Below are 19,012 nucleotides of genomic sequence, written 5' to 3'. Positions count from 1 at the left end.
ATCATCAAGCCCAAATAGGCTTGATGAAACCATTAAAACTAGGGCTGATTGTGTATTTTTAGGAACAATTTCCCTTGTGGATCAATAAAGTATGTCTAAGTCTAAGTCTAACTCTAAGTATGCAGTACGAGATCAAATTATTTTATCTCGTTTAATACAATAGTGTTACTGTCACGACGTGGACTATGGTGGGGTTTGTTTTCCCAAGATGCAAAAGAACTGGACCGGACATGGCGTAAAGGTAAAGACATGATTTAATTTTACTCAAACAAAAGGCGCGCACAAGGCGGAGACACAACTTGACTAATGAAACAAAAACTAGAACTTGGGCAGACTATGGGCAAAAACAAAAACACTTACTGTGACATGAAACGATCAGCATGAACTATGGTAGCATGGGTACATGGTTAGCAGAATTAAATCATGGCATGAAGTGAGCAGAGGTAATGTCGCCAGGACGACCAACTGAAAATGACAGGCTTAAATAGTAGTGACATGATTAACACAGGTGCGTGAGTCCAAAACGTGAAACAGGTGAAACTAATAAGTTGTCATGGAAACAAAAACAAACAAGAGTGCACAAACAGGAACTAAAAAGAGTCCAAAAACCAAACAGAACATAGCCAAACAAAACATGATCAAAATACATGACAGTTACTATTTATAATGAAATTATGTTATTGTATTATTATTTATAATCATTTAAAGTTAATTTAAATCAACTTATTGTAAATAATTACATAATGACATCAATTTGTTTTAAATAATAGAATACTATTATGGTTTATAAATAATGATGAAATGACATTTTATTATAAATGATGATTACATATTTTATTTTCCACAATGATGAAATTATATTTTATTCTAAATAACTACACATCTTTATATTAAATAATTAAATGACAATAAATGTTTTTTGGATGCGGATGGAAAAAAAGTATTATTCTTATCATCTGTATTTTTTCATATCAAATTAATACAATAGATTAACAAAATTACAATGACAAAAAAAAGTACCGTTTTGACATGTAACATGCCTTTTAAAAATAAAAACATTGCATAAAAACAATACAATATAATGTATTACAAACAACTATAGTATTTCTATGAAGTAATGTAATAATAATGTGCAGTACTACATTGGAGAGTGAACTTTGACGGTATCTTCTTCCAGCTGCTTCTCAATCAAACAGCCAGTCATCAGCTTTTCTATATTTTTATGCATAAATGGTGCAGCCTCGCAGTTTTCACGCTCGATCATGTTTTTGATGATTTCTTTTTTTTTAATTCAATGAATATCATCCACTTCACTGTGACATTCGATACCTTAAATAATGATAGGGATGCTTCTAACTTCAATTGTTGCTTTTAACTTAAGACGTAACGATTAGCCAAGAGACAGCTCTCGTCTCAAAACACTCTTAAGTTGAGGGATTTGCTGTATAAATATTAATAAAAAACATTTTATTATAATAAGAATAAAATACCATATAAGTTTATGACAAATAAAATAATACGAATTCTTGAATTGTATTTGAAGTAAACATAGTAAAAAAAAAAATGGATGGACACAAATAAATTATCTTTGAATATAAATAAAACTAAGATATTGATGTTTGGAAATCGCAACATAATGTCTGAACAAAAAATAAGTATTGATGGTACCCAAATTGAAATCGTAAATGAAAATACATTTTTGGGAGTAATAATTGGTATTAAACTATCATGGAAACCTCATGTCAGACACATTAAAACAAAAATCTCCAAAAGCCTCTCAATTATAAACAAAGCAAAACTATACATCAATGAAAATGCACTCCGTACTCCAGTGTTTTTCAACCTTTTTTAAGCCAAGGCACATTTTTTCCGTTGAAAAAATCCGGAGGCACACCACCAGCAGAAATCATTAAAAAACAAAGCTTAGTTGACAGTAAAAAGTTGTCACAATTGTTGGATATGAAATTAAACCATAACGAACCATACATTACTATACCTCTGGTCTCATGACCTGTCACGTCACACTGTGACTTATTTAGACTTTTTTGGTGTTTTCCTGTGTGTAGTGTTTTAGTTCTTATCTTGGGCTCCTATTTTGGTGGGTTTTTTTCTCTTTTTTTGGTGTTTTCCTGTAGCAGTTTCATGTCTTCCTTTGAGTGATATTTCCCGCATCTACTTTGTTTTAGCAATCAAGAATATTTCAGTTGTTTTTATCATTCTTTGTGGGGACATTGTTGATCGTCATGTCATGTTCGGGATGTACGTTGTGGACGCCGTCTTTGCTCCACAGTAAGTCTTTGCTGTCGTCCAGCATTCTATTTTTGTTTACTTACACTCTTAGAAATAAGGGTTCTAAAAGGGTTCTTCTACAAGGGCTGAGGTTCTAACTGGAACCATTTGCTTCTGAAAAGCCCTTTCCCGAAGAAAGGGTTTTTCAAGGGTTCTTGGTAACGCTAATGGTTCCAGTAAGAACCATTTTGATCCAGAGAACCCTTTAAAACCCCTTTTCTGAATAATTGGTTTTAAAAGGGTTCTCACTAACACTAAGGGTTCCAGTAAGAACTATTTTGATCCAGAGAACCGTTTTTGGAAGAAAGAGTTCTTCAGGGATTGTTGAAAGCATGGGTAAGATCCTGTGTCACCAGGGACATACTTCCTGATAACATTTGCCAATAATGGTGCCTATCTTTAAATAAATGTTTTTCTCATTAAAATGTTTTGAATGTTTGTTCAATGTCAACATGATAAATGACCACAATATAATATGAACTAAACTGATCTGTAGAATACAATATGGTTCTTTATAGAACCCTCAGAAGACAAGACGGTTATCGGTGAAAACCTTTGAAAAGGGATGTTTTTAGAACCCCCTGTGTCAGGTCTAGATGAAACCCTTGAAACATGAAAGAGTTCTTTGTGGAACTCCCTGTGTGGGTTCGAGATGAAACCCTTGAAACCTGAAAGGGTTCTTAGTGGAACTCCCTGCATGGGTTCTAGATGAAACCCTTGACAAACGAAAGGGTTCTTAGTGGAACTCCCTGTGTGGGTTCTAGATGAAACCCTTGAAATACGAAAGGGTTCTTAGTGGAACTCCCTGCGTGGGTTCTAGATGAAAGTCTTGAAATACAAAAGGGTTCTTAGTGGAACTCCCTGTGTGGGTTCTAGATGAAACCCTTGAAATACGAAAGGGTTCTTAGTGGAACTCCCTGTGTGGGTTCTAGATGAAACCCTTGAAACATGAAAGGGTTCTTAGTGGAACTCCCTGCGTGGGTTCTTTGTAGAACCTCTCATGGGGGGTTCTGGGTGGAACCTTACACACACAGTTCTAGGTAGAACCCTCCAAAAGTGTTCCAGGTGGAACCTTTATAAAAAGGTTCTACCTGGAGCCAAAAAGGGTTCTCCTATGAGGACGAGCCAAAGAACCTTATATGGTTCTACTTAGCACTTTTATTTCTAAGAGTGTAGTAGCCAGTTCAGTTTTAGTTTTGTTCTGCATAGCCTTCTCTAAGCTTCAATGCCTTTTCTTAGGGGCACTCACTTTTTGTTTATTTTTGGTTTAAGCATTAGACACCTTTTTACCTGCACACTGCCTCCCGCTGTTTCCGACATCTACAAAGCAATTAGCTGCCTGCTGCCACCTACTGATATGAAACAGTATGACATAGTTACTCTGCCGAGCTGTAGACAGCACCGACACTCAACAACAACACATCATTTGCAGACTATAATTACTGGTTTGCAAAAAAGATTTTTAACCCAAATAGGTGAAATTAGATAATCTCCCACGGCACAGCAGACTGTAACTCATGGCACACTAGTGTGCCGCGGCACAGTGGTTGAAAAACACTGCCGTACTCTATACTGCACCTTGGTACTCCCATACCTTACATACTGTGTTGAAGTATGGGGGAATACTTACCACAACACAATTCATCCTCTGATCATATTACAGAAACGAGCAGTGCGGATCATTCACAACGTTGGTTATTTAGAACATACTCATAATCTGTTTATGCAATCAAAGTTGCTCAAATTTGATGACCTTGTTAAATAGAATACATTAATAATCTTCTATAAATCATTTAACAAATTATTGCCGCCTAATCTACAACGTTTTTTTTATAAGACGAGTGCAGGCTCGTAACTTGAGAGGCTTTGGATATTTCTCATTGCCGAGAGCTCAAACCACTCGTAAACGTTTTTGTGTGTTTGTATGCGGAGTCAAATTATGGAACAAACCGGACTTACAACACAAGCAATGCCAAACTATTAATCGATTTAAACTATTATACAAACATGGGGTGTGGTTCAAATATAGAGATGAGGGTCTTTAATTTGATCTGCTGTTGTATTCTGTCTCATGTGCTCAATGTTTCCTTACCATTATTGTTATGTTGTCTATTACCATTGTTGGCATTGTGTCTATTACCATTGTTGGTATATTCATTATTCCTACATTGTTGATACAAATTATTGTTACAGTGTAATAATTATTGTTACCTGTGGTAATGCCACTATGATACAACATCCGTATTTTAATCCTTGAACAAAGTAAGAGTGAAACTCATGTGAATAATCACTGAATGGAGAACTGAGGGTGGGATTAAATAAGTTACATGCATTACATACTATACATTACCTTTTGCACTATATTAATTTATATTGGTATGTGTTGTCAACTTTGTACTTTTTTATGTCATTGCCTGAAATAAATAAATAAATGAAAAATAAATAAATAAATGAAGTGTCACCAACATGTTAGGTTTTTCTTCACATTGTTAGCGCAGACGCTTGCGTTGCTGTAGTTAGAACAAGCCAAAGGATGCTGTGTTACCATAGCAACAACAGAGACATAGCGAGCAGCTCCCTTTAAAAAGGAATGCTGGCTGGTGATTTAATTGTTTAAATCTTTATATATGTCTCAGTCGGTTTAGCATGGAAATACTTGTGAAAAAGAAAGCACACGAGTTTGATTTCAATATTCCCAAGTGCTCATTTTGTCTTGCGGTAATTTTTGCAGGAAGGAAAATTATAGGAGTCTTTTCTCCTAGTATTCATTCATGACTAAGTAGATCTGTCTGAAGTGGACGGTAATAGTATCTTTAATAGTGCAGAAAAAAACATCTTTATGCCTCAACTTTAGGACCAATTTATAAGTGCACCTTATTATTTCTATAAATCCTAAAGAGGTCAGTAACAGAGGTATAAATGACCTTAACCACTTCATTACGTCGAATTAAAATGAATCGACATTAATAGCCATCATTTTCCCCCCTTTCTCCACGAGTGCAGATTATCTGGAGCCATGCTGGATATCCTGGGATGTTAAATACATATTGCATACAGTATTGCTGAGTTAATGGGACAGATAATTGACAGTGAACCATAGGAGGTTAATAATAGAAGCTCAATTGACTCCGATCAATTTGTCACACTCAACATAGCTGTCTTAAGAGTCTTTACGTGTGTTCCAAGTCATGTTTCCTGCTTCGGGGTGCATACATCTTATTTTAATATATCCAGAAAATGACAAATGTCTTTTAGGTGTCATGAGGGAATTATCATTTAAACTATTAAGAAACTTTTTTTTTGTAACTGCACCACTTTATTTGGCAAAATAGAGTTCCCCAAACCTTAAAATTAAATTCTAAAGTGGAAGCACCTTATTTTTATTATAGGAAAGGAATTTAGTTTTTTGTTATCTCAAGTCACTTTTTTGCCAAACGTTCACCCAATACTTGCCAACCTTGACACATCCGATTTCGGGAGGTCGGGGGTTGCGGTGGGTGGGGGCGTGGTTAAGAGGGGAGGAGTATATTTACAGCGAGAATTCACCAAGTCAAGTATTTTATATATATATATATATATATATGTATGTATGTGTGGGAAAAAAAATCACAAGACTATTTCATCTCTACAGGCCTGTTTCATGAGGGGGGGTACCCTCAATCATCAGGAGATTTTAATGGGAGCATTCGCATACCATGGTTTATATAGGGCACAGAGTGGGTGGGTACAGGCTGGCGTAGGGGCGTGGTGATTGGCTCATGTGTTACCTAGGAGGTGTTTCCGTCTATGGCGGCATGTTGTTACAATTTCGATGCGCTTGTTGAGGGATGACAGGTCTGGACGGTAGATAATAAACAGTTTCTCTTTCAAGCATAGGTTGCATCTTTTATTACCACTATTGTAAGGTGTGCTGGATGCAAGAATTTGCCATGTTATTGAATATTCAACATTATTGTCTTTGAGGTCCCAAATGTGTTTGTTGAGTTCTGTGGTATTTCGCAGGTTTTTGTTCCTGAAAGAAGCCTTGTGGTTGTTCCATCTGGTTTTGAATTCACCCTCGGTTAATCCTACATATGTGTCGGATGTGTTAATGTCCTTGCGTATTACCTTAGATTGGTAGACAACTGATGTTTGTAAGCATCCCCCGTTGAGGGGGCAATCAGGTTTCTTTCGACAGTTACATGCTTTGTTGGTTTTGGAGTCGTTCTGACTGGGGGTCGACGGCTCATTTGCAATTGTTTTGTTGTGGTTTGAGATGATTTGTCGTATATTGTTCTAACCATGCTGAACACCCTCTCTGATGATGCATTGCTGTGTGGCACGCACAAAAGTGCTTTCATCAAATGCACTAGAGTCTGGAATCTTCCATCTCTCCCTAGCATGGCCCAAAACCGGTCAATCTTTGCTTCCTGAGGAAGATCTTCACTGCCAAGCACTTGGTAGTCCACTACTTCTTCCCGGAGGCTATCCAGGTCCAATCGCAGCTGCGGCTTGAAACTTACTAGCGTATTTCTTCATCTTACTCGTCGTCGGCATCGCCACGGCTGTATCTTCCTCGTTCTTCTGCTTCGTCTCCTTGTTGTGTGCGCAGTTGTGCACTGCACTCTCTAAAAGCCCTAGATGTTATTGTCACATATGCATGTACAGTAGATGGCAGTATTGTCCTGTTTAAGAATGTCACAACATTGCTGTTTACGGCAGACGAACTGCTTTACGGTAGACGAAAACGTGACTGCTGTTGTTGTGTGTTGTTACCGCGCTGGGAGGACGTTAATGAAACTGCCTAACAATAAACCCACATAAGAAACCAAAATCGCCCTCCATCATTCTACAGTTATAACGTGATTGGGCAGGCACGCTGTTTATATTGTGGGAAAGCGGACTCAGGTCCGCGGCTTTGTTCAGTTTTAAATTTTGACCCACTCTGTATTTGAGTTTGACACCCCTGTGTTAAACGTAAACAAACTATGATCCGGGCAACGGATCATAACAATTTCTTATGTATGATTCGATTTTAGTCAGACCTTCTGGATCACACTACTAAGGAAACGATGAAACCTCTGTGCTTGTATGAAGGCCAGCCACAAAATGAGCATTTAACGTTCCAATCTGAAATTGCACTATTTCGTCTTCCATGTTGGCAGTCACTCTTCCTGAATACAAAATCAAAAAAGGAATGACCGTAATCTTTTGATGGGGATGCTGTGGTTTTAATCTCCAAACGATCAGTTGGTCTTGAGTATTGGTCCTCTCTCAGAGTTTTTTTTTCCCAGCCTGCAGATCGTTATTTCGGAGCTTGGGATCTGCCGTTTCCTGCTTGAGGACAAAGACAGCAGCAACATCCATGCACTTGTCTTCGTATTTTTAGACCGCTTGCCTGCGAATCTCTTGACGTTGTCAATTTATGTTCACGCCCCTTTGGTTTCCTGTTGAAACTGAAAAGCTCGGCGTGTATAATTGCACAACACAATAGATGTCAATGATACAGGCCGCGCATCCTGCCATGCAGTTCTTTTGAAAATAGCAAACTTGACTGGCTAATGCAGGGATGTCCAAAGTGCGGTTTGGGGCCCATTTGCGACCCGCAGCTAATATTCTAAATGCCTGCGACGCATACTAGAAATTCTGTTAAAAAATACAAAAACAGAAAAAACTGATATAAAAAAGCAAACAGGCGAAAAATGATGCAATGTCTTCTCTGAAAGCACAAAGCTGCAATGTAGACAGTTTTTTTCCCTTTAAAGTTGTAATTGCTCAAAAAAAAAATTAATCAAAATCAAAGTTGTTATGAATTGCTTCACATAAAATATTCCACCATTTTGGGGGGAAATATTGCGTATTTTGTGTTTACCATATGAAAAACAAATAATTGAAAAAGAAAAACCTGTAATTGACGGATACATCTGAAGTTCATCTGAAGTGTTAAAAAAAATATATATATAAATATATATACAGTACAGGCCAAAAGTTTGGACACATCTTCTCATTTCAATGCGTTTTCTTTATTTTCATGACTATTTACATTGTAGATTGTCACTGAAGGCATCACCTGTGAAGTGAAAACCCTTTCAGGTGACTACCCTTTGAAGCTCATCGAGAGAATGCCAAGAGTGTGCAAAGCAGTAATCAGAGCAAAGGGTGGCTATGTTGAAGAAAATAGAATACAACACATGTTTTCAGTACTTTCACCTTGTTTTGTTAAGTACATAACTCCACATGTGTTCATTCATAGTTTTGATGCCTTCAGTGACAATCTACAATGTAAATAGTCATGAAAATAAAGAAAACCCATTGAATGAGAAGGTGTGTCCAAACTTTTGGCCTGTACTGTATATTCAATGTATGACTTATTTATAGCATTTTTATTAATAGGGCCTTTTTGGATTCCCAATAAACTTTTGACCTGTACTGTATATATCCACACACACACATATATATATATATATATATATTTATATATATACTGCCAGGTCGACTGACCGGCAAAGGCAGGCTTAAATAATGCCTCTGATTAGTGCTTGGGGAACAGGTGAGCGTCCCGAACACCAATCAGAGGCAGGTGAAAACAATAAGCAACCATGGCAACCAAAACAAACTCAAGGGTACACAGAACAGGAACTGAGAGAGTCCAAAACTAACAGAAAATAACAAAACATGATCCAGGCCACGGATCATGACACATTGTTGTCATGTCATGGACGTACTTTGAGGACGCCATCTCTGCTCCACACGCTGTAAGTCTTTGCTGTCGTCCAGCATTCAGTTTTTCTTTACTTTGTAGCCAGTTCAGTTTTAGTTTCGTTCTGCATAGCCATCCCTAAGCTTCAATGCATTTTATTTAGGGGCACTCACCTTTTCTTTATTTTTAGTTTAAGCATTAGATACCTTTTTACCTGCACACTGCCTCCCGCTGTCGTCTTCATATTGTGGTCACGACAACAAACCATGATCCCGACGTCTACAAAGCAATTATCTACCTGCTGCCACCTACTGAAATGGAAGAGTATTACACGGTTACTCTGCCTTGCTCTGGACAGCACTGGCACTCAACAACGGGACATTATTTGCGGATTATAATTACTGGTTTGCAAAAAAATATTTTTAACCCAAATAGGTGAAATGACATCATCTCCCACGGCACACCAGACTGTATCTCACGGCACACCAGTGGTTAAAAAACACTGCCTTAAAGTGATGAATTGTGTCAGCATGGCGCCATGGTTTGAGTTGATGTTTGTGCGGATGGTTTTCTTGAAATACTCCACGTGCAGTAATATGACAGGTCAGCCACTGTCCCAGGCCCTCTGGCCCTGTCCAACGCTGCTGTTTATAGATTGTGTTTCACCTTCTTCCTCCTAAACAATTAGTGAGCTCGCCAGAAGGAAACCTGCCCTCAGATCTCGACTCCAGGCCGGGAGCCAACAGAGACAGGATGGACGTGGGTAAACACGTCGCATCCACGCACTTCACACGCCGCTCGCGCTGACGCCACCGCACCGCTTGTACTGTAAATATGAACAAATACTCTTTAACTTTTATGCCTTCTTCGTTTGAACCCGGTGGACATGACGCTGGCTGGGTTCCACGCGTCACTCAGGTGCGCAGACCGGTAGATGAAGCTGAGATTATTACTCACGCTGTTTTGCGCTGACATCATCGCTACATATCATGCACAAACAGGGGTGTCCAAACTTTTTCCACTGAGGCCTGCAATCTGAAAAATGTAAGCATGCGGGGGCCACTTTGATACTGTTTTATTTTCAAAACCATTTTTGGGCCCCCCTCAAGTTTGGTCCTGGGGACCCAGAAGGGGTCTCAGTCATAACAATGTTACAAATAAGTTTGATTGATTGATTGATTGAGACTTTTATTAGTAGGTTGCACAGTGAAGTACATATTCCGTACAATTGACCACTAAATGGTAACACCCGAATACATTTTTCAACTTGTTTAAGTCGGAGTCCACTTAAATTGATTCATGATACAGATATATACTATCATATATACTATCATCATAATACAGTCATCATCACACAAGATAATCATCAGAGTATATGCATTGAATTATTTACATTATTTACAATCCAGGGTGTGGGATGTGGAGGGGGGGTGGGGGGGGGGGGGTAAGTTTGGTTGTTATCATCACTTCAGTCATCAACAATTGACAACAGAGAAATGAATATTGAAACAGTGTAGGTCTGACTTGGTAGGATATGTACAGCAAGTAGTGGACATAGAGAGAGAGAGAGAGATCAGAAAGCATAAGAAAAAGTATCTACATTTGATTATTAACAATCCGGGGAGGGTGTTAGTTTAGGGTTGAAGTTGCCTGTAGGTGTACTTTTATTGCGGTTTTGAAGGAGGATCGAGATGCACTTTCTTTTATACCTGTTGGGAGCGCATTCCACAATAATGTGGCATAGAAAGAGAATGAGTTAAGACCTTTGTTAGATCGGAATCTGAGTTTTACGTGGTTAGTAGAGCTCCCCCTGGTGTTGTGGTTATGGCGGTCATTAAGGTCGTTAAGGAAGTAGTTTGACATGTACTTCGGTATCAGGGAGGTGTAGCGGATTTTATAGACCAGGCTCAGTGCAAGTTGTTTCACTCTGTCCTCCACCCTGAGCCAGCCCACTTTTTCAAAGTGGGTAGGAGTTAGGTGTGATCTGGGGTGGAGGTCTAGAAGTAATCTGACTAGCTTGTTCTGGGATGTTAGGAGTCTAGATTTGAGGGTTTTGGAGGTGCTAGGGTACCAGGAGGTGCATGCGTAATCGAAAAAAGGGTTGAATGAGAGTTCCCGCTAGAATCTTCATGGTGCTTTTGTTGACCAGAGAGGAGATTCTATAGAGAAATCTTGTTCATTGGCTGATCTTTTTGATTACCAATGATTTGTTGGCAGCTGTGGGATTCGAACCCACGCCTCCAAAGAGACTGGAGCCTTAATCCAGCACCTTAGACCGCTCGGCCACGCTACCACAAGTGCTTTATATACATATCTATATGTGTGTGGATATATATATATATATATATATATATATATATATATATATATATATATATATATATATATATATATATATATATATATATATATATATACATATATATATATATAATGCACTACAAAGACAAGATATTTGATGTTCAAACTCATACTTTTTTTTTTTTTTTTTTTTGCAAATAATAATTAACTTAGAATTTCATGGCTGCAACACGTGCCAAAGTAGTTGGGAAAGGGCATGTTCACCACTGTGTTACATGGCCTTTCCTTTTAACAACACACAGTAAACGTTTGGGAACTGAGGAGACACATTTTTTAAGCTTCTCAGGTGGAATTCTTTCCCATTCTTGCTTGATGTACAGCTTAAGTTGTTCAACAGTCCGGGGGTCTCCGTTGTGGTATTTTAGGCTTCATAATGCGCCACACATTTTCAATGGGAGACAGGTCTGGACTACAGGCAGGCCAGTCTAGTACCCGTACTCTTTTACTATGAAGCCACGTTGATGTTACACGTGGCTTGGCATTGTCTTGCTGAAATAAGCAGGGGCGTCCATGGTAACGTTGCTTGGATGGCAACATATGTTGCTCCAAAACCTGTATGTACCTTTCAGCATTAATGGCGCCTTCACAGATGTGTAAGTTACCCATGTCTTGGGCACTGATACACCCCCATACCATCACAGATGCTGGCTTTTCAACTTTGCGCCTATAACAATCCGGATGGTTCTTTTCCTCTTTGGTCCGGAGGACACGACGTCCACAGTTTCCAAAAACAATTTGAAATGTGGACTCGTCAGACCACAGAACACTTTTCCACTTTGTATCAGTCCATCTTAGATGAGCTCAGGCCCAGCGATGCCGACGGCGTTTCTGGGTGTTGTTGATAAATGGTTTTCGCCTTGCATAGGAGAGTTTTAACTTGCACTTAGAGATGTAGCGACCAACTGTAGTTACTGACAGTGGGTTTCTGAAGTGTTACTGAGCCCATGTGGTGATATCTTTTACACACTGATGTCGCTTGTTGATGCAGTCCAGCCTGAGGGATCGAAGGTCACTGACTTAGCTGCTTACGTGCAGTGATTTCTCCAGATTCTCTGAACCCTTTGATGATATTACGGACCGTAGATGGTGAAATCCGTAAATTCCTTGCAATAGCTGGTTGAGAAAGGTTTTTCTTAAACTGTTCAACAATTTGCTCATGCATATTTTGACAAAGTAGTGACCCTCGCCCCATCCGTGTTTGTGAATGACTGAGCATTTCATGGAATCTACTTTTATACTCAATCATGGCACCCACCTGTTCCCAATTTGCCTGTTCACCTTTATCAGTATTTATTGCCACCTTTCCCAACTTCTTTGTCATGTGTTGCCGGCATCAAATTCTAAAGGTAATGATTATTTGCAACAACAAAAAAATGTTTATCAGTTTGAACATCAAATATGTTGTCTTTGTAGCATATTCAACTGAATATGGGTTGAAAATGATTTGCAAATCATTGTATTCCGTTTATATTGACATCTAACACAATTCTCCAACTCATATGGATACGGGGTTTGTATATAAAAGTAAAACTCACCATTTGATGAAGTAAAGTAGTATAGTGTATTGTTGACAGAGGTGGGTAGAGTAGCCAGAAATTGTACTCAAGTAAGAGTACTGTTACTTTAGAGATTTATTACTCAAGTAAAAGTAAGGAGTAGTCACCCAAATATTTACTTGAGTAAAAGTAAAAAGTATGTTGTAAAAAAACTACTCAAGTACTGAGTAACTGATGAGTAACATACACACACATATCATATATATATATATATATATATATATATATATATATATATATATATATATATATATATATATATATATATATATATATATATATATATATATATATGTATGTATATATATATATATATATATATATATATATATATATATATATATATATATATATATATATATATACACACACACACACATATATACATATATATATATATATATATACACACACACATATATATATATATATATATAATATATATATATATATATATATGTATATATATATATATATATATATATATATATATATATATATACATAGATATATACAGTATATAATTTATATTTATTTTTTTTGCCGTTTTTGTTTACATGTTAATAGTGTTTTATTGAATATACATGCATGTTTAACACATATAGATTCCTTTCTTTCATGAAGACAAGAATATAAGTTGGTGTATTACCTGATTCTGATGACTTGCATTGATTGGAATCAGACAGTAGTGATGACAAACGTCCACGTTTTCAAATGGAGGAGAAAAAAAGTTCCTCCTTTCTGTCTAATACCACATGAAAGTGGTTGGTTTTTGGCATCTTATATGTCCAGCTTCCATATTCGTTTTTATACACTTTACAAGAAATACATTGGCGGCAAACTCCGTAGCTTGCTAGCTTGTTTGCGCAGGCTTTCGGAGACTCTTATTTTGAAAGCGCAGGCGCGATGGAGCGGCACTTTTATTGTGAAGACAGGAACTGTGCAGTCAGTCTTTAGGCTTTTGACGGGGTGTACGGTTGAAATAAAAAATGGTCTTTTTTTTCACAATTCTCCAACTCATATGGAAACGGGGTTTGTATTAACTTAGACTTAGACTTAGTCTTAGACAATCTTTAAGGGAAGTTGTTCCACACAGTAGCTCAGTTACAAAGGATGGAAAGTGTAAGGATGGAAAGGACAATGCAGGTATGAAATAGACTAAAAATGTACCGTAGTAGCAATATAAAATATAACATATATGTAATATGTATTAACTTAATATGTGTAAGATGCAAATGTTTAGCCATTGGAACCATATTAAGTACCGGACTGTGTGTTTGTGTTTTTGTTCCACGGTCAGTTGGCTGTGTGCAACTATAATAAAATATAAATCTTCATACTCCTACACATAACATCTTCCCTCCCAAAGTTGTTAACATGTTATAAACACTCTGTCCGTGGCTCTCAGGACACGTGAGGGGTCTATGGGGGTCTCACATCGGTTCTTCTGGGCAACGACCCAATTGGCTGAGAGTCTGTCGCCCTGACCCTGAACCTGGAACACCAGGGGTGAGCCAAGGGCCAGGCTAAGAGTCTGAGAGAAGGAGCGCGGTGGCTGGAGGTCAGTTAGAGGGGGAGCGAGGGCTATTAAACACAACAGAGGAGGAAGGCCCGTCAGGATGTGTCTTTTATAGCACGGCTGCTGGCACTTGAAGGCACGGCGAGCCACTCTGGCAGATGAGAAGCCGGCAGTGCTGCGACCAGATGAATCCTGTAGGGGTGGAAATGATGAGGTCAGGATTTTTACGGGGTCACGGGGAGGTGAGCGCAGGGTCAGGGACTCATGAGTTCCCTTATTTTCTCTTTTTTTTCTTCCACTTAAGAAGACCGTTAGTCTGTTAACTCCATCACACCATTTACAGTAGCAATAAAACTTTTGATGGTTTTGGCAAAAGACAAAAAAAAGGAAAAAAAAAAAGGTGAATAAAATTAAATAAAAGACAAGACAAAAGAATCAAAAAAATACAACATAAATAAAGAATACAAAAAATACAATACAATTATTTATGTATTTATTTATTTATATGTCTTAAAGAGGGCAGCGCAGTGGTACAGGGGTTGGTGCTGTTGCCTCACAATAAGCAGGGTTCGATTCCTGGGTATTTCTGTGTGTTGCAGCTGGGATAGGCTCCAAGTGGTATAAAATGGATGGATGTTTTAAAAGGGAACTGAATTTTGGGGGAATTTTGCCTATAGTTGATAATGATTATGAAAGACATGACGATGGATGTCCATCCATCCATCCATTTTCTACCGCTTGTCCCTTACGGGGTCGCGGGGGGTGCTGGAGCCTATCTCAGCTGCATTCGGGCGGAAGGCGGGGTACACCCTGGACAAGTCGCCACCTCATCGCAGGGCCAACACAGATAGACAGACAACATTCACACTCACATCTATAAATTAAAGCTGTAAGCAGCGATGGCCGGGACCGACTTTGAGGGCTCATAAAATCCAAACCGGAGCAGTAATTAAAACTCTTTCATCATCTTTTAATCAGAAGGGTTTAATCTCTCTCCTGTGGTAATTTGAAGCCGACACGACAAACGCGCTCAGAGGAGATAATGTTAGAAAAAGGTGACTGTTTTTACAAAACTTTTGTTTTGAAGGGGGAATTGCAAACTTCCTGTTGATTTTTGCCGGGAATTGTCAGTGTATGAAATATAGGTCTAAGTGAGACCTCCATAGAGTTTTTTGTTTCATATCTCTACGACATTCCTACTGGGAGTTACAGGCAGTTTTGTCTGTTTTCTTCATAGTGGGCGCTAGAGCGCAATTTTAAGTTTTGGGGTTTGGTTTTTTGATTAGATTGTAATTTTCACCAGTTCTGATGTGTGTCCGCAATTTGGTGAGTTTTGAAGCATGTTAAGATTCCTGGGTATTTCTGTGTGTTGCAGCTGGGATAGGCTCCAAGTGGTATAAAATGGATGGATGTTTTAAAAGGGGAACTGAATTTTGGGGGAATTTTGCCTATAGTTGATAATGATTATGAAAGACATGACGATGGATGTCCATCCATCCATCCATTTTCTACCGCTTGTCCCTTACGGGGTCGCGGGGGGTGCTGGAGCCTATCTCAGCTGCATTCGGGCGGAAGGCGGGGTACACCCTGGACAAGTCGCCACCTCATCGCAGGGCCAACACAGATAGACAGACAACATTCACACTCACATTCAGTTTAGTGTCGCCAATCAACCTATCCCCAGGTGCATGTTTTTGGAGGTGGGAGGAAGCCGATGGATGAATTTTTTTTTTATGCATTCTATCTAGAGATGTCCGATAATATCGGCCGATAAATCAATCAATCAATCAATCAATGTTTATTTATATAGCCCTAAATCACAAGTGTCTCAAAGGGCTGCACAAGCCACAACGACATCCTCGGTATAGCCCACATAAGGGCAAGGAAAAACTCACCCCAGTGGGACGTCGATGTGAATGACTATGAGAAACCTTGGAGAGGACCGCATATGTGGGTAACCCCCCCCCCTCTAGGGAGACCGAATGCAATGGATGTCGAGTGGGTCTAACATAATACTGTGAGAGTCCAGTCCATAGTGGATCCAGCATAACAGTAAGAGTCCAGTCCACAGTGGGGTCAGCAGGAAACCATCCCGAGCGGAGACGGGTCAGCAGCGCAGAGATGTTCCCAACCGATATACAGGCGAGCGGTCCACCCCGGGTCCCGACCCCGCACAGCCAGCACCCCATCCATGGCCACCGGATCTGTGTGTCTCCCCTTCCACAAGAGATAGGGGGGAGCAGAGGAGAAAAGAAAAGAAACGGCAGATCAACTGGTCTAAAAAAAGGGGGGCTATTCAAAGGCTAGAGTATACAAATGAGTTTTGAGATGGGACTTAAATGTTTCTATGTAATATCGGAAATTATTGGTATCGTTTTTGGGTTTTTTATCGGTATCGGTTTTTTATTTTTATTTATTTTTTTATTAAATCAACATAAAAAACACAAGATACACTTACAATTAGTGCACCAACCCAAAAAACCTTCCTCCCCCATTTACACTCATGGATGTATTTTTTTTTGTGCATTCTAACTAGAGATGTCCGATAATATCGGCCGATAAATGCGTTAAATTGTAATATCGGAAATTATCGGTATCGTTTTTGTTTTTTTTATCGGTATCGGTTTTTTTAATTTTTTAATTTTTTATTAAATCAACATAAAAAACACAAGATACACTTACAATTAGTGCACCCACCCAAAAAACCTTCCTCCCCCATTTACACTCATTCACACTAATTCACAAAAAAGGGTTGTTTCTTTCTGTTATTAATATTCTGGTTCCTACATTATATATCAATATATATCAATACAGTCTGCAAGGGATACAGTCCGTAACACACATGATTGTGCGTGCTGCTGGTCCACTAATAGTACTAACCTTTAACAGTTAATTTTACTAATTTTCATTAATTTCTATGTAACTGTTTTTATATTGTTTTACTTTCTTTTTTATTCAAGAAAATGTTTTTGATTTATTTATCTTGTTTTATTTTATTATTTAAAAAAAAAAAAACCTTATCTTCACCATACCTGGTTGTCCAAATTAGGCATAATAATGTGTTAATTCCACGACTGCATATATTGGTTGATATCGGTATCGGTAATTAAAGAGTTGGACAATATCGGATATCGGCAAAAAGCCATTATCAGACATCCCTAATTCTAACTCATAAATAAACGTAAATAGAAGTCCGCTTACAACTGAGCCAATGGTAGGTTCTCAATTGCGCCCATAAAACCCAATATAAAAACAACCAAAAAATGCCAACAATACTCTATTTACATTACATGACTTGAATAATAACCAAGTATGAGTGATATTGTTATTATAAGCGCTGACACAGACAAACTATTTATAGAGGAAACGTGATCACCCGTTCATGCTGCTATGTTTACCTCACAGAGTGGTCAGATGTCTCCTCGATTCCTTGCTCGTCAAACTTTATTCTAGATCATAAATCATGCCTCTCACCTGGATAGTAGAGGACGAGGATGTAATCTGACAAGTTGGTACAATTTGACAGGCGAGGACGACACAGAAAAACACTTATTTCCACCCCTCTTTTTCTCGAATGTGAGTCATTATTCATCCATAACAAGATTCTATCAGTCGGCATCCTAATGACAGCAAACATTAAGTGATATTTGATTATGTTTGTTGGCTCTCATGAAGTCTGTAGCGAGTAATCATCATTGATGTTGGAAAAAAAAAGTGAAAATCGTGATGCGTTTTTTAAATTCATTCGCCGCATATGCTTAAAATGAGCAAAATACGTAAATATTAAATCTTATTATAAATGTGCCCGTTACTACATTACATGTACCGTATTTTTCGGACTATAAGTATCAGTTTTTTTCGTAGTTTGGCCGGGGGTGCGACTTATACTCAGGAGCGACTTGTGTGTGAAATTATTAACACATTACCGTAAAATATCAAATAATATTATTTAACTCATTCACGTAAGAGACTAGACGATAAGATTTCATGGGATTTAGCGATGAGGAGTGACAGATTGTTTGGTAAACGTATAGCATGTTCTATATGTTATAGTTATTTGAATGACTCTTACCATAATATGTTACGTTAACATACCAGGCACGTTCTCAGTTGGTTATTTATGCCTCATATAACGTACACTTATTCAGCCTGTTGTTCACTATTCTTTATTTATTTTAAATTGCCTTTCAAATGTCTATTTTTGGTGTTGGGTTTTATCAAATAAATTTCCCCAAAAAATGCGACTTACAGGTAAAAGCCAGTAAATTAGAATATTTTGAAAAACTTGATTTATTTCAGTAATTGCATTCAAAAGGTGTAACTTGTACATTATATTTATTCATTGCACACAGACTGATGCATTCAAATGTTTATTTCATTTAATTTTGATGATTTGAAGTGGCAACAAATGAAAATCCAAAATTCCGTGTGTCACAAAATTAGAATATTACTTAAGGCTAATACAAAAAAGGGATTTTTAGAAATGTGGGCCAACTGAAAAGTATGAAAATGAAAAATATGAGCATGTACAATACTCAATACTTGGTTGGAGCTCCTTTTGCCTCAATTACTGCGTTAATGCGGCGTGGCATGGAGTCGATGAGTTTC

General features: G+C 38.1%; 1 protein-coding gene and 1 non-coding gene across 2 annotated transcripts in view; both read right to left on the bottom strand.

Annotated features, from left to right (window-relative positions):
* cdin1 (CDAN1 interacting nuclease 1) overlaps positions 1–18,155 on the bottom strand; it is a 646,347-nt gene extending 628,192 nt beyond the window's left edge. Inside the window, exon 1 of the mRNA XM_061968177.2 lies at positions 18,144–18,155. The gene's annotated coding sequence lies outside the window, so the exon portion shown is untranslated. The remainder of the gene's footprint in view (positions 1–18,143) is intronic.
* Positions 11,180–11,261, bottom strand: trnal-aag (transfer RNA leucine (anticodon AAG)). The gene has a single exon. It is a non-coding gene; the product is annotated as a tRNA-Leu (tRNA).
* Positions 18,156–19,012: the final 857 nt, after the last annotated feature.

The sequence above is a fragment of the Nerophis lumbriciformis genome, linkage group LG08 (assembly GCF_033978685.3).
Source record: "Nerophis lumbriciformis linkage group LG08, RoL_Nlum_v2.1, whole genome shotgun sequence".
Classification (NCBI taxonomy): Eukaryota; Metazoa; Chordata; class Actinopteri; order Syngnathiformes; family Syngnathidae; genus Nerophis; species Nerophis lumbriciformis.
The sequence above is the reverse complement of the archived record's forward strand: the minus strand, read 5'-3'. Positions and strand labels throughout refer to the sequence as shown.